The sequence below is a fragment of the Pinus tabuliformis genome, chromosome Q (genome assembly GCF_031772625.1).
Source record: "Pinus tabuliformis cultivar Carrire ecotype Pingquan chromosome Q, CPIR1, whole genome shotgun sequence".
In the NCBI taxonomy this organism is placed as follows: domain Eukaryota; kingdom Viridiplantae; phylum Streptophyta; class Pinopsida; order Pinales; family Pinaceae; genus Pinus; species Pinus tabuliformis.
The window spans coordinates 315,618,142-315,639,693 of NC_142296.1; positions in this window are offsets into that span (position 1 = coordinate 315,618,142).

Here is a 21,552-nt window from a genome sequence, read left to right on the forward strand (position 1 = left end):
GGCCTCTCCAGCTCATTAAAGCAACCAGAGGTGTTATCCCTCCTCTAGATTTTAATCTTTTTGGACCTGAGGGATTATTACACAAAAAGATTGAGCACTTTTCTTGTTTGGCTCGTTAAAATTACCAAAAATTCATCCCTTTCATATTATTTTATACTTTTTCGGACTTAAGGGATTATATGATTAAAAAGGACTATTGGAGTTTCCTTTACGTCCCTTTCAGACTCTATAAAATTGAAAAGGACCGAGTTATCTTTGTCGTTAAACTCGTTAAAACTGAATAGTTACAAACTTGTCCATATAGACAAGAACGAGTTTCACTATCACTAGGCTCGTTAAAATATAGCAACGGGTTTGCCTGAAGGGAAAATTATCGAACAAGCATATGTTATCCTTCGCAAGCTTGACAAAAATAAAGAGGTACTGGTCAGCAATGACTGGGGAAAAATTGGGAAGAAAACTTGAAGAAACTTTATTGGCAGCAAGTCACTCTTGAACATGACACTTTCACTCCGCATCCAAGTCGGGTTGGGTTGTTCCGTTCACTGGTCATATCACCATTGGTCCATCACACCATCCATATTTGGGGTTAATGCTACCAATCCATGTCAGTGTCACCGGTATGTTCAAGAGAAGTCGCTCAGAGAATTCACCTGTGTCTCATCCGCTGCAATACATTCACACTCCATTCTTTCATGACCACCACCCTGAACCCTGTATCATCAGATCGTTTTCACCTCCAAAATCATTTACTCCGTTCCGTGTCATAGATGTGGGATTCATTAAGGCCCTCCTACGGCGGGTTGCTTCTTGTCGACATCAGCTCATTATCCAAGAAGTCGACTTAGGAACAATCCTTTCAGTACTTTGAAGCTTGCATGCCTCAATGGAAAGTTTCTCACTTCCGGCGACAGGTTTACATCAATGGCCTTTGACCGAAAGATTTTGCGCGGTGTTCGATGCCAAGTCCCTTATTCACACCACGTGACTTGTACTGTAGTATCTTGAGGGTCATCATCATGATCGGTGATTCCTCTCACACCTATTAACAGCTTACATCATTGGCTGGTAATCAGGTGATGTCTTTCCATGTTCGACTCTAGAACATCTTTCACATGGATCGACTTGTACTACGAGTGAAGATTGAACAAGTTTGAAGACCCTGGATCTAGTTTGATCCATCCGGGCTGCGATATATTCAGGAAAATAAGGACATCAAATGTACATTGTTGCTGCACAGATGATCATCCAAATCAAAGGATGGTGACTCTATCAGAATCATTGGTCTCCCGCGTAGACGATTGTCTGTCTTATGTACATGAAAATGAATTTATAGCGCTGAGCATGGGAATGCTCGCCTCAGCTAGATCATGAAAATATTATGAAGATAATGTATTGTATTGTATCTTATTACAGGTCGCCTTCCAGCTCAAAAAAACTTTAGATCCTCATGATAAAACATTTCACCCGACATCAAAAGATTAACGACCTCATGCCTTAGGGGGCAACTGTTATAGACATTTTTGGGCACTGCAACCCCAATCAAACATGTCCATAAACCAAGGGCTCCTAAGTCCCTAAAAGTGTTTTTCCATACCCTAAAAGAACAAGGTCAGCTGATTACATCATCTCCCAGAAGTTCTCCATGAAAAACTGCTCAGAACTAGTCAAAACTGGACCATCTCACCTGATCCATGGTCAAAGTGCGATGCATCCCACCTAATGCACATGAGAGGTGCGATGCATACTAAAATTTCCTTCTATTGGGTGCGATGGGCGAGAGTGGACAAATGGCAGAGACAGTTTGCGAGGTGGATGATCATGGAATCTTCCAGAAACTTCTCCTGTGACACTTGCCTCTCTGAATTCACCCAGGGATGAGTAAGAGATCATCAATCTCCAAGTGGAATCAAGAACTATAAGAGAGAGGACACTTATCAAAATCCCAGAAGCTGACTCATGCCCTTGCAATCATCTATATATGGATCCCTCATCCCAGAGATCTAGAGGCTGGAATTTTGTATCTTGTAAGGAAGTGTTGTTGGTTTCTTGTTGGAATATCATAGTGTTGGGTGATCTAAGATTTTCATGAGGTGAAAGAAGGGATTTCATGCTAGAGGATGACGCTAGGTTAGAACAATTGGTTGTAATCCTCTTTTCTAATTCTTGATATTAATAAAGCTATTCAAGTTTTCCTCCACATTCCTGTATGTTTGATGATATATGCATTTGTGTGGTCAATATACATCTGGTCCTATATTGTTTATGATTGTAGATCTCTTTTCTTAGATATTATTATGTTTCTTTGATTCCACAGGTGCTCTTTGAAGCTGGGTAGATGAAGGAGAACCGGCAAGGACCTGTCAGAAGGGAGAGGAACCGAGCAAGGAACCAAGCACAAGACTGAGGTTGGTGTCCTTCATTCCACTCTTATCTACTTCTCATAAAGGAAAACGAAAGTAGTTTTAGTTTGTTTTTTTCTAAGATAGCTACCAGTCTTAGTGGGACTAGTAGTTCCAAGTGGACACTAGATTTCCTGATAACAGGCCTCCCTTCGTCCCTCTAGGACCATGATTTGAGGCAAAGACTCTCTTGCTGCTCCAAAAAAACAGAGTTTCCTCATTCCTAAGACTTCTAGTGTTTGGAGCTCTCTAGTAGGTTGATAGTCCAGTTTTTCTTTGCTTTAGATATTCTTTATCATTTTCACTTCCTAATTTTCAATATTCCTTTTGCATGCTTTCCTTTCTTACAACATTTCCCAGCATTTCCTTCTATACATCATAGTTTAGGCCATTTTAATGCAAAAATCTGTTTTTCCTAGGATGCACTCATTTCATTGGTTTCTTGATTTCATTGGTTGACTATTAGTTTCTATGTAGTAGATCTCTTCTAGTAGTAGGCTAGCTTACCAGCAATCACACCCTCCATCTGATCCATGCCCTATAGGTCTCCCAAACCTCACCTCAATTCTGCCCTAGTTTCCTTTATTTTTCATAGAACTTCTTCCTCTCTCCTTGAACAAACCGAATCATATTCATCTCTCCCGGTGATTCATGGTAGACCTTAGGTGCCCTAACACCTCATTCCAACCTTCATCCACCTTTTCCACCCACTCTCACACCCTCAAAACAACAGAAATTTCTCTTGGCCTCCTCCTGTAGGCCTCATGTAGTTTCCCTATTTTCCTCGTGTAGTTTTCCTGTGTCCTCTTGTAGTTTTTCTTCTAGGCTTTCTTTTGAAGTTCGAGTGTGGGAAAAGCCTCCAAAAGTCCACTAATACCTCCTAGGACCCATCCACACCATCCTACATCCTCCCAAGCTCCAAAACTACCCTCTAATGCCACCTGTCTACTGCCACACTCACACACAATAAATTAAATGCATGTTAAATTCACATAAGAACACATACAAGTCCAAAAATATGTTTTTTTCTTATTTACTTCAAGAAATATCATGGTTAGATTTTTTTTACTTCCTTGAGTAGGTACTGGCATTTCTTTCATGGTTTTCATAGTGTTTTTGGCAAAAGTCGAATTAGCTTGTTAATTAGGGTTTACTAGGTTTTGCTTTACATTCCAGTCTTTCTCCTTTCTGCACTTAGAATAACATCTGTAGAGTAATATTTCTTTCCTTTCATCACACATAGAGCTTCTTCTAAAATCTGTAGAAGTTGGCTTGAGCTCCTAGTCATCTCACGTTAGGTTACCAAGTGACAACATGTAGTGAAAACTAGTACCTGTGCGTATAGCACTGATGCTTCCAAGTTTGTTACGGACTACCAAGTTGATAAAATTAAAGTTGGCAGCCCATGATTTGTAGCATTCTTGCTACAATACTAGCACTCACCAGCCATCGATTTGCTCTAGAAACACTCTATCATCAATATATAGATCTAGAATATGTCTGACATCCTCTGACACTTGTACAACCGTTTCAAGCATCCACTGACACATGTAGATCCTCTCCAAGCCCAAGGTATAACATTATAAACATGGGAGACCTAATCCGGGATATGGAGACCTAATTAACAAGGCTCCTAAACTCTAACTCTTGTAGTAGCCACCAACATCTATATGCAGCAACATCATCGAGATGATCATCATCATGGCAAGACCTCAAAGATATTCAAACACACCACCATCCAACTCAACATCAATAACATGATGTCGATGACCATAACATCCTTTGATCACAATCTATATGCAACACCTACAAGTCACATCTCCATGCTAGTAGATATACGAAGGACCATCTACATATCATCCATACAAGCTGCTAGTAACCAGACATAGAAGTGCTAACTATCTCACCTACAACCCAAGGAACCAGGTTGAAATAAATGGCAACCAAAAAAAAATTGAAACACGCGTCAATGCCAAAAATCACCCTCTTTCTCATTGATGGAAGCCTCAGCTAAAACAACCATCTGAAACTATCCTCTGAAAACTAATACTCATCCTCACATTCTCCCCCTTTAACATCAATGAAAATGGGATAAACATGTCAAGGATGAATGCTATAGACTCCTCTACATGCAATTGGCTACATGAAAAAACATATACTCCACTCAATACCATATGTAGGTGATGAAAAATGGAGTGCAAGATTGAAATGCAACAACACTCCCACACATAACTGAAAAATATGTGCACTAAACTCCCCCTTAACATAAGATATGCTCAATCAACAACACAAAGGGGCAACAACATATATCTCAAATCAACAATAGCAATAACTAAAATGTATACTCTCTCTCTTGAAGAAGCAATAACATAATCCATGACATAATAGTAGCAGCAGATCAAATAACCAAAACATAACAACAACAACATAATGTGACCAACTAGTAGCAACAACTCTAATCAAATCCATAATAGAAACAACATATATCCAATCAACTCTAAAGCAACAACAAAAATACATCCTTTCCACACTGAACTATCCAACAACAGAAAACTTAGACATAATCAGTAGCAATGACTATATGGAAACAACATCTCTCTAAAGTAGTCATGGTAGAAACAAATACATGATGATAGGTCACAATAATATGACTAACCATAGTTCATTGAATACAATCATTTCCATGGTTGAATGTAAACTGATGTATATAGATGCTAATGCCTCACCATATGCAAGAGGCTACTACACATGGACGAATGACTATGACCAAATGATATGTAGCAAAGTAAATGGATTCATAGGCCTATTAACAGGCTTCTAAAATGATAATACATGACTGTACAATTACATCAATAAGCCCATATATGGTTGAACCATGACTCACATGACTCTCTCTCAATGCATACATGACTCAAGAATGTCCCACCATGATAAGTATGAGAGTGTACAAGAATAATACATGAAATACATGGCTGCAACAACACTACTAACAACCCATACATAGCTGGACTAACTCTCATGACTCATTATGCAACATATGCCAAACATGGCTCTCAATGCTATGCATGAAATATACAAAAATGAGACTCTCTCATACATTTCTAATACAATGTCATAATGGAAATAAATAGAGCATATGATCAGCCACATGTCCTCTATATGGAAATGATATATTTCCAATTGAAGTCACATAAGAGACATGCATCAGCCTCTCCAAATCATCAACCATGGAATTAGATATTAATAACAATCATCAACACAACAATGTATGGTGGCCCAACAATAGCATGTATAAAAAACATCATGGATCAGAAATATAACATCCAATCAACCCAATATATTAGATCTCTATAACTATACATGGCATCAACAATAAACATCATATGGAGCATGAACCTCTATAAGATACTAAAAAAGTGATAGCAACAAATAATCATATAGTAATGTAATGGAAACAACAACATCGCATCAAAAAACATACTAAAAAACATAAGCATCATCATATGTAGCAACAACATCAATATGAAACACATCCATCATAAATATAAGCATCATGCACCATCATCGTACTAATCTCCATGGCACCACCACATGCATAAAATCATCAGCCCAAAATGCATGATACAAGCCAACTACATATGTAGTAAATTATCCATGCATAACCAAAATGAAAGCTCCTACAACAATGATATATCAAATAAACATATATCATGGAACACATAGCCAACTCCTCCAAGGAACCATGGTGCCATCAAAACCATTGAAATTTTGGAAGCATATAAAGTGCTCCCCCTGAACATGTTCCATCTCTCTTCTTGATCACACCTTAGAAAAGACAACATTAGTAGAAAAATCCATTATCAGGAAAACATAATGAAAGAGATAAAAATCAATACGAAATACTACATGAAAAAAAAAATTCCATATACTCCCCTTAAGCCTATGAAGGATTCACGTTCATTTTGCAGTCTAAAATATCTATCATGTAAAATTGGACTACAATATATGCACATCGCTTCTACTGTGAATTTGAAGATGAAGAGTACTTCTTTATTCTCTTTTCTTTGATTGCTCTTGCCTTTAATACATAAACATTGTTTGGATACTTAAATCCTTTAGAAAATACCCTCTTTGATCCTTCTTTCCTGATGAAGCAACATTTTGAGTTGAAGACCATTCCTTTAATCCATCCAAAATTTGGCTCACTTAGAATGTTGTGCTTAAGACCCTCAATGAGCTATACATATTTTGCATTGGTCCTATTTTAACCAATGTTGGACTTGCCACTTCCCAATACTCTCGTTGGTTCACTTCCTTCAAAAATAACATGACCACTTTTGATTCTCTTGAAGAAGTGAAATTTTCTCATATATCCTGACATATAATGTGAATGTCTCCTACCAATATACCATTTATTATCCTCATCACGTGAAAAAAGAGAAGTACCACAGTTTCCTTTTTGTTTATCCTTTTACTTCCACATAGCTCCTAGTTGGTTCCTTGGTTGTACATTCTTCTTTGGCTGCTGTTTTTATAATGAAGGTCTTATGGCTCTAGGAGTCTGGAAATACTTGTCCATGTGTCCAAAGTTGTGAGACATAAAACATTCTACATGACTAAGATAAGAAGCCAAAGGATCTGATCTTTTGTCTCTTATGCTATATTTCCATCTTCTCATATTAGATCTGCAATTAATGGCCTTATGGCCAAAAAGGTTACAAGCATAACATAAAATATTAAACAAACTTGTATACCTGGAAGAAGGTCCCGTTCATTGCTATCCAAACTGCTGCATAAATATATTCAATTTACTCCTACAATAGGCTACCACATGTCCAAACTAGTGATAGTTGAAACATTCAATGTTGGCTTAGGTGGGATGGACCCAGGTTGAAAGTGTGTTGCACACTAACAAAACCCTCAACCACTGGCACTTTCGACAATGACCCACAAGAAAATCGTAGTCTCACCAAAAGTGATTATGGGAGGTTGTAAAACCAAGTTTCTACAGCCTGAGGGATACTACACTGTGGTACAATTTTATTCTTTTTATGCTTTAATCTTTATAAAAAATTTCGCATCGAAAAAATTACTTCATACATATAGATTACTTCGCCATTCATCACTTAACATATCATAAACATTCATAAACTACGTAGTACTGAAAAAAGTGCATATAATAAGTAAATAAACACCTGACACAAATTTTACTGTAGTTCATCCCAATGTGGGACTACATTCATAAGAAATGTTGCTTATAATATGGAAGTTGGTACAACAAATAGTTCTTCCCTACACACACAACTATAGGGTGTCTTCACACTAAGCTGCAGACGGTTTGTGCACTCAGCTGTAGACCAAGGTCTCTGCCAACACAACTGTGGATCCTCACCCTTCCTCCAAAGTACAGACCAGAAAAACATCACATAAACATAGATATATTCCAATACCTCATTATCATGCCTTATCATTTATTATTTACCCCTATATATACTATTACATGAGGTATTTACATCGTTACATTACCATGTACCTGATACCATGGTTTTCGAAATACCAGGGAATATAGCGCAAAACCAAAAACTTTACAACATTTTAATTCTTTTACAAAAGGGAAGGGGCTTTGCTGCAAATGCTTGATGGTGTGTGGTAAATCCGTTCTCTATTGGTCTATCGCGTGGTTCACTTCATACTCTACAGCATCCTTTCTATTGCTTGTTTCCACAAAACTTAGATTTCTCCCAAAAATATACCAAAAATATGGCCAAGTTGGGCTACACCGAACATTCAATATCATTCATCAAGGGAGCAATTGAAATCTAATTTATCCTTTGAACTCTACTACTATTAACTCTATGAGTGTATGATCTTCTTGGCATAGAAGCTCCTTCAAATTCCTACTTTATTGTTGATGAATTTGTTGCATATTTTCTCTAACATTGTCATGGCTACTTATAGTTTTCGTTGCAGGATTATTTGTATCTATTTTGTTAATATTTCCTACACCAAAATTGCATCTCCTCTTTGAAGGTTAGAGCTAGAGTTGTTTTTTTTTTTCTATATTAAGACTAACCTACGTACCCATGGGAGATTTGAACCGGTGACCTATCGCAAGGAGTGCCTTAATAGCGCACCCATTCACCGTCAATCCAAACCCCCATGGGCGTTAGAGCTAGAATTGTTGATTGCTATGCTGCTCTAAATTTTTTCAAGCTGATGGTCTTTTCTTCAATTTGCTTTCTCAACTTTTCTACTACATTTTCGAGTACTTCTACATATATTTATTTTCCTTTTGCTTGATGTACATTACTTCTTTGCTTCTTTTCTAATCCGAAAGTTGGGTTCTCAAGGTAGTGATCTACTCGAGATTTTTCTCTTTCTCATTGCAAATATGCAACAATTTCTTATGATCTCTACATGCAGCTATTAGTTTTTCCACTTAAGCAAATAATTGTTTGATCACAACCATTTTTTATTCATATTCAACTTTAACAATAGAAATATCCTTCTTAAATTTACTAAGTGGCTCTACAAAATCATCAAAATCATAATTCAAAATTTATTTCAAAATATTACCTCATGACACATCTAATTTGGTCGAGAGTTCACAATTTGTTGCTTCTTTTGCAATGCATTGTAACACCTTTTGGTTTTGATAAGTTAGAATGAATTAGAAGAAAAATGAAAATGTATTTACAAAATGTTAAGATAGGATATGCACAAAAAGAATATTGAATAAAAAAATGTTAGGAAAATATTTTGATAAATATGTCGATCTCAAAGAAAATGTTAGGGTAGATGCCCTAAAAAATGAAGGCAAAATAAAACTTTCGGGTTAGACAGAAAAGAAAAAGAAATCAACTCTGAAAGTATTGAAAATCTAAATTCCACTACTTTGTTCTAAATTTAGTTTGAAAAATAATAGTTGTGTGCAGTTTGTTTAGATGCCACACTAGGTTCTTTTGTCCAATTATACTGTTTCATCATAATTGGATTTGTTTTAAATTAATTCTCATAGGTAGAAAATAAATTGGCTCAACAGTTTAATCTAAGACAATGTAAGAAATAAGGTATAGAGATAGATTGTTCATAAAAAGAAAATATTGGGTTGCTAGTTCAAATGCACTCTGGAATGATAAGTAAAAATGTTAGGAATAGAAGGGTAGGTAGAAATGTGAAAGTTTGAGATGCTGAAATGGTTATTTCCTAAATATCAATATCGCATCGCATCATTCATGAGTGAATGAACCTTGGGCAGAAGAAAGTGAGATGTGTGATACTTCTATCAAATGTTGGATGACTACTGATTGCTGACCGTAGGATCAATATCGCATCACATCATTCATGAGTGAATGAACCTTGGGTGGAAGAAAGTGTGATTTGTGATTCATATGCTATCACTTCATTCATTAAAACACCCGGACCCACAGCCGCCACATCCACCTATCATATCGTGACCCCACCATTCATTCCCCACTCACACGTTAAACTACCTCCACCTCACCTCTCATCCTGCACACTCCTCCGCAATCATACTATCCACATTCCCTTTCAGCCCTCATTCACCGTCCAAAGTTTATCGGCGGTTGGGGTGGGGGGGGGGGGGTCGAAATGGGCTATCTTTAATACCACCTATATAAACCACAAAAGTACCTTTTAGTCTTTCGAGACTAAAGATACCAAAACCACAAACCGCTCCATCTTACCACTGAATGCAATATCCTTCATATCCATTACAACCACCCCCACATCATCTTCACGTCACATTCACTTCATATTTCCCATCCAATCATCAGCCACCTATCCGTTGTCCATTCATTTTCGCTCTCGCAGATTTATAACCAAATGTCCACTAATTAACCCATTGGATAAATAATGAACTTTCAAATGTTCGGCGCCACCTTCCCACTCCATTTTTCTCTTTATAAACACTTTGTCATGCATTTCATAGGTTACACAGTTAACTTTTGCGACTGAGAGTATTCTTCAAGCCCACCTACTCAACAGTTCAACCACTATCTGAAATTCTAGCAGCCACTTGTCATGTTCGCAAGCACACCTTCTAGGTCCACTTGTTAGTTACCTTTCTCCACTCTTTTAATGCCTTTTACCATATTTTCATGGACATTCCACAATTTCGTTTGACAAAACGCCTCCCAAGGGAAAAGCAATTGCATAAGTTTCAAATCCTCTAATTCAACCAGAGATTGATTTCCACCATACTCCATTAGTTGACAAGGATTTAAAAATCATTGAGACCTTCTCAATTTGATTTATTTGAAATTTATTATTGGTAGGAAGAATAGCTAATTTACCAGAGTGATGAAGTTGGGCTCTGGGAATCCTAATTACCCCACTATATTTTTCCACAAATACACAGAGCTCGAGAGTTCATGAGAAAATACCATGAATCCTATCTCCTAGCCAGAGAGCCATTATCTCACCTACTGGAGAAACCCTCTATCCTACTAATGTTGATTCAATTGAGAAAATGTTATAGGCCCCTACCACTACACCAACTCATCCTTTTCTCAAGAAAACCTGATAGATGCTTATAACAAATTGGACTTTACCAAGAGATCCCAGACCCTAGAACTATTTTTATCTTGGTAGTCCTCTACCAAAGAGAAATCCCCCTTACGATTCATCTATGTTTTCTGACAGAACCAGACATATTACTACTATCCTCTCCTATTTGCTTGGTTATCACTTTGATTAGTCTGTCAATGTAGTCATCCTTAGTTTCTTATCCATGTTTTCTTCTGATTCTAAGCCTATTGTTATTTATGATTTCAGTCATTTCATAGCTGAAACCATACATGAGAAGTTTGTCAAATTTAACACTGAAGAAGTATTCAAGTATGCTTCAGTACTTGTGTATATGTTTATATATTTTCAAGGGGAGAAATTCCCATTTTCTTTGCAGAAACTTGATGAAGAAGGATCGCTACAATCAATGATTTTCTGGACTTCAATGGGAATGAAGGAGAAAGAAGAATTCACATATAAGCAGTTCATAAACTATTTATTCATCCAGTCCTCAGCCTTATGAGTAGCACTCCATTACTAAGGATCAGTGAAGAGATTGTCAATGAACTTCAGTTCATAGATCAAGCTGCAACAGGAGATTGGTATTGCTACCAGAACTACACAGAAATCAATGTTTTTGGCTATGAGATTCAACCCTACAAACTGCTAAAGTACCTCCCTATTAGAATCTTTTCACTGGAGTACTTGAGGAAAAAATTGAATGCAAATGAAGTACATTTTGTAGCTACAAAAAGAAATTTCAATTTAAGCTCAAAGCTCAAGTTGGTCCCTTCATTTGTAATACTAGGCTAGCAGGAGAGGAAGCTGATAAGCTGCTAAAAGAAATGAAATTTGCTCTTAGTTTTTCTTGGTCATATGACCCATTGGGAGTCATCTCCAAACTCAAGGTGGAAAATAAGTTCACACCATATCATCATACAGCTAGGCTTGAGATAGAATAGTTCAAGAATCAGTTGGAATGGACAGAGAATACCCTCCAGGAGGCTTAGGAGCAAGTAGTCTCTACATCAAATATGAAAACTCCAATTTCACAGGAAAAGACAACCAAGAGAGGGAGGGAAGAACAGTTTTCACCTGTAACAGAGGAAACAAGTCAACTCTTCAAGGTTTTTCATAGGAAAAATAAAAAAAGAGTCTCTATGAATGTTGATTCATAGTTTCGTGAATAGTCTATACAATCTCGAACTTAGTCTACCACCTCTCATGAACAGCAAATAGTCCAAGTTGATGGAGGCATTACAGAGAATAAAGAGGAAGACATCTTCCATGTCTTTAGTGAAATCAAAAGAAAGAATGAGGAATTGAAGTTGGATACTTACACCCAGTTCTAGAAGCATTCTTCTAGCTCTCAAGCAAGGCTTCTTTCAGTCTTTGACTCTGAGAAGGGGAATATGCAAATGGCTTTCTTGCAGGCCCAAGTTCCCCATCCCAGGACTGCAACACAATATCAAAAACACACTTCTTTTGAGTTCAATGTTCAGGATGTGCATCCAATAGATCAAATTGAGATGCACAAACAAACTGGATAGACGATTGCTTAAACCTTAACAAACACTGCTATGAGTTTGTCAAAATTGCAGGTTACATTGGCCAACATTCAGTCACACTTAAAGTAGGAGAAGGTATCCTCGTTAGCAAAGGATACCAAGATTCAATCCCTCAAAAATCTAGTGCTAAGGATGGGATATGATCCATCAAACATAAATGCTACAGAGGAGCTCATTAAGAAAAATAAAATTGAAGTTACAGCACTAAAGAAACAACTGAAACTACCAACATCTGAGGATCCAATGGCCAAAGGAATTGAGGAGATAGATAATCAAAAGTCAGACATGATGAAGCTCATCATAGAACAGAATTTGCAAATAAAACAAATGGAGGAGTAGATGGAGAAATTGGTTAAGGAGAAGGGGCAAGCTATCAAGAACATTCAAACTTCAACATATGTAGTTTCTCTTGCAATAGTTCCCATCACCAAAATTTCTACTATAGCCACTGCATTAGCAATAGGTACAACAGAAGGAGTTGAACAACTTACTGAAGTTGTTCAGAACTTGTCTATCCATATAGGAGAAATCAATAAATTAAAGGATGAACTCAAAGAATTACGCCTTTTGAATTCTATATCAGATACTACACACACAACTGAAACAAACAGACTTAAAGGCCAAGTGGAAGTGTTGAAGAAATAACTTACATATTTCTTCATAGGAAACAAGTTTGGTTTAGAAAAATAAATTTTGTGGGAATAAATCACAAAGGAAATCAAGGAGATTTTTCCCTCCATTAAGATAACATTCAACCAAAAATATATCTTCGAGAAAGCTCATGAAGCAGTGGAATCCATAACTAGGCAGCTGGAGGATATGCCAGAGACTGCCTCTGATATAATCAAATTTCTAAATTCCAAGGATGACTATGAGCTTGAGGAGTTAAGGATAAGTGACAGAACTACAACAATATTAGAAGTAAAGAAGATTATCACTAAGAGAAATCTCGACCTTCAGCTACAAGAAAAGTACAACAATGTTAACAACATGGTTCAGAGATTCTTCAACAAAATTGAACCTTTGATCAGTAAATGTTTACCTTCTATGATGGTTATTAATGATAAATTGATGCCAATTGAGGATTATGTTAAGAAGTTAACAGAGGTGGGCACTCATGCAGCTTCAGTAGCCAATATCAAAGGATCAACAACACCAGCTCTCATAGTAAAAACACTCAGGGGTTCTTTCTTCATCTTGAATGAAATCAAGCATATATTTTTGGTAAATCCCACTTTTACTAAATACACCAAGATGGATGAAATCTACAGGAGGGTAACAAAGATTTATATCCTAGATAAGAAACGTTGGGAAGCATTGACAAATTTACTTGATTAAGGATTATTGAAAAACATTCAACTTTTGAGGGAATAGTCAGCCAACTTCAACCACTTTTCAACTTTTTGAGTGATATTCATCAAATAGCGCAGAACCAAAGCAATGTCAGATCATTAGACAGTTTTATTTTTGGTTGTGTAAATAATATATTTTTGTAAAAACAATTTAGGATATTTTTCATCCTATTGTTGTATAAATAACTCTCTTCACAAGTTATTAAGGGTTGCACCCTTGAAGAAGAATTTCGAGATATCTGATGTAATTAATCTTTCTAGTTCATTAATATGAAGCAAAGTATTCTGAATTCTGTTTTGCAAAGTTTGTGTTTCCTGTAAGTGTTTCCAATGTCATTCATTATGTTTTTATTCATATACTTGTGTCTTGCAGAGATAACTAGGTAGGAATAATTGTATTTCAATCTATTCCTATAAGCTTTCTGAAGTGATAATCTATAAAGAGAATGAATTAATGGATTGTTTGTTTAATTAATTCCCTCAAAATTAATAAATCATCAGCATATTTTGTAAGTTCATGTGTATTTTCTCGAACCTGTAAACATAGTTTAAAGGTTTTCATGCTTATGATTATCTAACTTTCAATTTGAAAATTGTGGCAATCGTATTACTTTTCTATTTTTTCTCATCATCATAAAAGCTATTTCACTGTGTAAATATCTATAGCAACCCTCTACCGAGATATTCATATTATTCAAGAGCTTAGGCACATCATTTCTATATCTGTTTCATCCATTGGTCTCCCAAACTAAAACAAAACCCCCAAAACATTTATCTTAGTTGCTCTGGCATAATAGCTAACCATTATTATCTCATAGGTACAATGTCAAACTGGTGTTGTTGCCGAGGAATCAAATTTCTTTAAGTTTTCCTTGGGCAACGATATGTATTCTATTCCCTTAAGGTGATTAAAGGTCTAGAAAGGTTAAAATCCTTCACCTGGCGACTCCACTCTCCCAAACTGGCACCATTTAAGCACACCAGATCTCGTTCAAAGGCTGACTTAGTTGATCCTCTATCAAACCCTAAAAAAATTGTAAGAAAATCCAATTCTAAAAGGGGGCATCAACCTCTTCTTATTCTTCTTCAGTCTTGCAGTCTGAAAATTTAGCATCTTTTGATCCTTATAGTAACATTCCATCAAATCCAGATTACACCCACCTATCACCTAGGGTTGTTTAACTCTTAAACAAGGGAGTTGATTTTAAATCAACATTCCTCATTCATTCATTTGAATCTCATCCAGAACCATCACTACTACTAGGATCACCTAAAACTGAGTCTGACTTGGGAGTTAATTTACCATAATACAAAGCAACAGATTTCATATCCCCTACCACTTATTCATTTCCCCCCACTTTTGTACAACCTGAAGCTTCTACTTTTGAACAACCCAAAGAGACCTTCTCTGTGTATTCAAACCCACTCTTTACAAAAAAGGATGGTAGTCATCCATAGGTCTAGAAGTTAGTTCTTAAGACTCCTTTGAAATCATTCAAGAGATCCCATCCTTCTTCACCTCCAACTAGTTCTTCACTCCCTTAATCACCTTCTTCAACCCATTCTTCATCTTCTTCAACTTCTTCATCCACATAAACACCTCATACACCACCTCCCACTATGGATTTCTAACCTATTGTACATGCTAGATACACAACTTTAGTCTTACCTCCTAATCTCGATGCATTCCCAGCTGGATACTTGAAATACCTTCCCAGGTATAATGGAGAAACTGGTCCTTCTACTGAAGACCATCTTCAAGCATTTTTAGACTCTGCAGATAACATGAAAATTGAACACGAAAATGTTTACATGAGTTTGTTTGTATAATCACTTGAGGGAAATGTAAGAATTTGGTTTAGGAGGTTACCTACAAATTCCATTAGAAATTGGGAAGAACTTACAAATATATTTAAAAAATACTGGGGTGTGAAAAAACATCCTCTTTACTTTCTTAATGAGTTTGATGAACTTAAAAGAAATTTTGGTGAACCTGTATCAGACTTTATCAAAAGATTCAATAAGCTTTATCATAAAATTCCCCTTGATTGTAAACCCCTTGTAGCAGCAACAAAGTCTAGATTCTCAAAAGACTTTGATGATGATTTTGTTGTGATGCTGAGAGAGAGAACTTCAAGAACTCTTGAAGATATGAAAAAAAATGCTATTGCGGTAGAAGCAAATAGGGCTGCTTCTACTTCTTTGAAAGCTAAAGAGGAAAAGGCCCAAAGAAAACTCAACTCGACACCAGAGACTTCTAGTTCCTCTAAGACTAAAACTGAAGATTCGAAAATAGATGGAATAATTTCTCTTCTTAGAAATCTATCTAATAGAATTTCCAAGATTGAGACTCAACCTAGGACAATTCAACAAACAGTTTCCAGAACCCAAAATCAAAATCAAGGTCAGTACAAAATAAATCCACAAGTACAAATTCTTCAAAGATCTAGTAATGATCAACAGATTCCCACTCCTTCATTGATAGATGATCAACAACCCGATGATAATACTATGACCATCACTAAAGATATAAATAATATGGATACTTCCTTTGATCAAATAGTTATTATTCCTCATACACAACAAAATCAGGTTTAAGAAGATCAAGAATCTTCACAGGTTTCTAAATACCATGCCTTATCTGAATTTTTAATTGCGGAGTTAAACAAAAGATATGAACTTAGGCCTAGGCCTGGCCCTAGAAGACCTCCTAAGGAAACTCCAGTAATTGAACCTCGTTCAAAAATTGCTCAAACTCAACCGACTTTTATTCGACCATTAGATCATCAATTGATACTCCTTAAAATGAAAAAAAATGCATTGACTACATTTAATGTTGAAAAAGAGTTAGAGAGAGTTAAAATCCCAATTCCTCTTTCAGAACTTTCTTAAAACCCTGGGGTATAAAAATAAGGTCTCCAAATGGATATAAAATACCTCGGTTGATGCTAAAGGTGATATCATCAGTCTGCAAGATGAAAAACCAACAATTTTTTTATGTCCCAAGATCAGATATGATAAATGAACCATCATGGATCATTTTAAACTTGACATAACTAGATCTTATCATGACTTGTACACCTTTGATTCTAAAAGGGTGCCTTGCTTAGGATTGATTAAGGATTTAGTAGTCACCCTTGCCCAAATTCCAGTGAAAAGTGTAGTACTTGATATAGTTGTCACAGATATCCCTCCCAAATTTGGAATGCTCCTTTCAAGGTCTTGTTGTGCCAAATTAGGAGGAACTCTTCAGATGAATATGTCTTATGCTACTATTCTAGTTTATGGGGGAGAACAACTAAGATTATATAAGGAGGTGAGATTAGTGCACATTGTTTGCAAAATAGACCAGCCAAGGTGTTGAACTAGGTTGTCATTGATGTCAATATGGCAATATTCTGGATACTAGAGGATGACATGAAGCCAAGGGGATGCAGAGCAGATTCATGAAGAGACAGGAGCAAAGGCCATCAGGATAGCCGAGCCATATATATATATATATATATATATATATATATATATATATATATATATGCGGAAACAGACATATATGCAAGGAGGTGGTCTTTGAAAGACACTGCCAAGCCAAGAGGAGTAGATGGAGACGAGAGGAGCAGACAGAGCCACCCAGCCATCGGAGAGACATGTCAAAGCAAGAGAGGAGCAATATATATGGAGCAAATGGAGAAAATGGACCAAGAGGAGCAGATGGAGCAAGAGGAGCCAAGAGGAGAAATATATATAGAGCCATCGGTATATGCCAAAGAGGAGGTGCACACAGAGTGGACCGAGAGGAGTAGATGGAGCAAGAGGAGCCAAAGAGGAGGAGCTACAGGAGCAAACATAGTGGACCGAGTAGAAGCATTGTTCTTGAAAGATTTTTCATCTGTGTATAGGAGTTAATGGTGTTCTGCTAATATATATCTATGCATGTATCGGATAGCTTAATCCACTGTGTATTGAAAGTGTTGGAGCGCTTATTTTCTACATGGTATGTGATTGAAGCCTTGGGATTCATTTCCTTTTTATCCCGGTGTATACAGACTCCTTAAATCATTTTACAAGTGCTATATCAAATATCTATGTTTACACAGAGAATTCAAAATATTTCCTCTTAGGTGGGACAGTGGCGGAGTTGAAAGAATATTAATTTTGGTCCAGACCCATATCGGGTTCGGAAACCAAATATCGCATCAGAGGAGAGGCCTCGAAACCGCCGAAGTGTATGCTCCGAAATCCCGGAGCCGAAGTATTATGAAGTGCAGTGGATAAGGATTTCGGGTCCGAAATCAATATCGCATCGGAGGAGTGGAGCCTTTCGCAATCACCGAAGTGTATGCTCCGACAGACCGGAGCCGAACCATTATAAAGGGGAGCATAAAGTAATATCGGGTCCGCAAAGGCCTTTGGGATAGTTAAGTGTAAGCTCCGACTGTCTGGAGCTGAAATATTATAAAACAGAGCCTAAAGGAGCATCGGGTCCGCAGATCCATTACATTGCAAATCTGCCGATAGGGAACTGCCGATAGGCCGGACCCGAAATCTCTTTAGAAGGGAGCTTAAAGGAGTATCGGGTCGGCAGACCCATTACATTGCAAATCTGCCGATAGGCCAGACCTGAAATCTCTTTAGAAAGGAGCTTAAACAAGTGTCGGGTCCGCAAACCCTTTGTATTACAAAGTCCCCGAGGTGAACTTGCCGAATTGACGGAGCCAAAATTTGAATAGGCTAGATCATAAAAGGGTGTCAGGTCCGTCGCATCGGAAGAGGCTGTTCTATTGTTTACAATGAACGCCAATGTTCATCGGACCCGAAACAATATTAAAGAGAGTCTAAAGCCATATCGGGTCCGCACCTCATCAGAGGTCAGGCCTTAAGAGTTTTGTTATGGTTGCGAAATCCGGACCTGCCGAATTCATGAAAGCAGCCATATAATCCTTGAGATCCGCGTACATTGAGTCAAGCGGTTTTTATGCTAGTTCTGTGTATTGATATTATATGGTTACATATGGCCATCAAGGGTTTTATGGTAATTCCATATATGTCTATAAGTGTGGCGGGTTGATTAAAGTGCTCGGTGATGGTTGATTAGAGGCTTGGTTGGTGGCTTTCGATGGGTGATTAAAAGCGCCAATAAAAAGGTGGCTCTGATTCTAAGTAAGTCCAAGGTTTATAGATGGCACATAGCCTAAGGAAAGCTTTCGATAGACATAAAAGCGATGATAAAAGGGTGGCTCCGATTCTTAAGTGTGGAGGCGAAAATACTGTAAGGAACAGTCCTGATAGCTTGAGAAACCAAATCATGGCGATTATGATTATGATAAGGACGTGGCTGTGGAGTAAAAAATGCCATCCCTGTGTATGCCCACAATCATTGGCAAAGCAGCGCTGTTATAAGTTTTTGAACTTGTGTTCTCTACGGATGACTCGATCCTTGCTCATTGATTCAACGTGTCCTGTGAAAACGAATAGACATAGGAAGCTACAACGACAAACAAGCCAACAAGTGAGGAAGCTGAAGCAGGTGAGAAGGAAGCCGAAGAGCCAGCAAGAAAGAGGAAACGAATGGACAAAGACAGGTATGCATAAAACAGTAAACAGAGGACTGCATGTGTGGTGATGGTTGTTGCAAACAAACCAGAATATGATGTAGCAGAAGTAGTAGAGGTGGTGGAGCATTGCTTGAATTTGCTAGTGAACACTGCTGTGGCTGTTGAACAATGTTGGAGCTGCTGTGGGGGTGAAGAACCAGAGTGTGAGATAGTAAAAGCAGCAGAGGCTGTAGAGGCTGCAGAAGCAGCGGAGGTTATAGAGGCAGCAGCAGCAGAAAAGGCTATTGGAGACTATGCGTGGGCAGTGTGTAGAGCTGTGAAGACTCATCCATAAGAAGACATGGTTGTCATTGATACTGTAGTTTGGAGACTATAGTGAAGTTGTAAATAGACAGAACTCAACAGATAAGAGTTCTGAGAGCAGAAGGATTGGAGTCCTTGGGGTTGGAGCCTTAAAAGTGAGAAGGATGGGAGTCCTTGAGGCTGGTGCCTCAGAAGTGAGATTGGATTGGAGTCCTTGGGGTTAGTGCCTCAAAAGCAGGAAGGATTGAAGTCCTTGGGAGTTGGTGCTCTTAAGTCCAAGATTGGTGTCTTGGGAAAATAGAGTTGGTGCTCTGGAGGTTGGAGCCTCACCAAATTCCAAGTTGGAGCTTGGCAACCGATTGTGACCATCTATATATTGTATTTATTTTACTTCATAGTTATATTAATAAAAGCATTTATTCTTGCTGTTCATATTATGTTCTGAATATATATGTTTTAACTAGTAAAACAATAGTGGGAAAAGGAAATACTGATTCACCCCCCCTCTCAGTATTTCCAACACAAGGAACCATCCAATTTATGCAATTGACCAAGATTTTAGTTGCTTTCAACTTTCTTCAAACCAAGTGCATGAAACTCAAGTTAAAATTAAAGATGTAATTGAAATTCTAGTACCAAATCATACTGATATATGGAAACTATTCTTTGATGGATCCTGTACAAAAGATGGATCAGGAGCTGGAGTAGTTATAATATCACCAGAAAAAAGAAAAAATTACCCAATCATGTAAGATCGACTTCGAAGTTACAAATAATGTGGTTGAATATGAAACTTTCCTTTTGGGATTTCAATTAGCCAAAATCTTAAAGGTTCAAAGCTTATGTGTTTTTATTGATTTAGAACTTATTGTCAAACAAGTCGGAAATATTTGCTAGACTAAACACCCTAGACTTAGGTTTTACCAAAATGAAGTATGGGATTCAGTTGAAAACTTCGTAGATATTTGAAGATGATGAACACTTGAAATATTTTCTACAAGTTTTAGACCAATTTTCTGCTCTACAAATTGATGATGATAGATCCAAAATAAATGAAAATACAAGTGAGAATGATACTTCAAATTTCATTTCAAAAATTGTTGATCATGATATTATTCAATTGTATAAAAATTGAATGTTTTCAAGAAGAATGGATACAAGAGACACCAAGGGATCATAGCTTTCAAGAAAGTTGAGAATCCCATAAACAAACAACATAAGGATGATTACGCTAGTACAGTGCACCTTCCCTACATTCTAGGCACCACTGATAAAATTTCGCACATCTTGAGAAAGAACAACATAAAAACCACGTTCAAACCTATGAAAACAATTAACAGATGCCTTAAATATGTAAAAGACCCTATTGACCCTAAACACCACAAAGGGGTCTATTTGGTCCCGTGTTCATGTGGAAAGACATACATTGGTGAAACCGGACGATCTATATTAACCAGGATTCAAGAGCATGCTGCTGACATCAACCATAACCATTCCAAAACCTCAACTTTGGCTGAGCACTCCAGTAAAACCAATCATCACATTTGCATCGAAAACTCCTATGTCATGGCCAAAATTGAGCATTACCACCACAGGAAATTCAGAGAAGCAATCGAAATAAGAAAACACCCCAACAACCTAAATCGTGATGACGGTTGGAAAATAAGTGACAATTGGATTCCCGCGATAACAAATGATTCCGCCACTTCCTAGTCAAATCGCGACCCCTCCCTTGGTTTCCTGGTCCTCCTGTTTTTCTCACCTTAAAAATCCCCTAGGCAGATTAGTCTCCTTCACTATCTAAATTTAATGAGGCTAAGCTATATTAAATTGATTTGAATCCTTA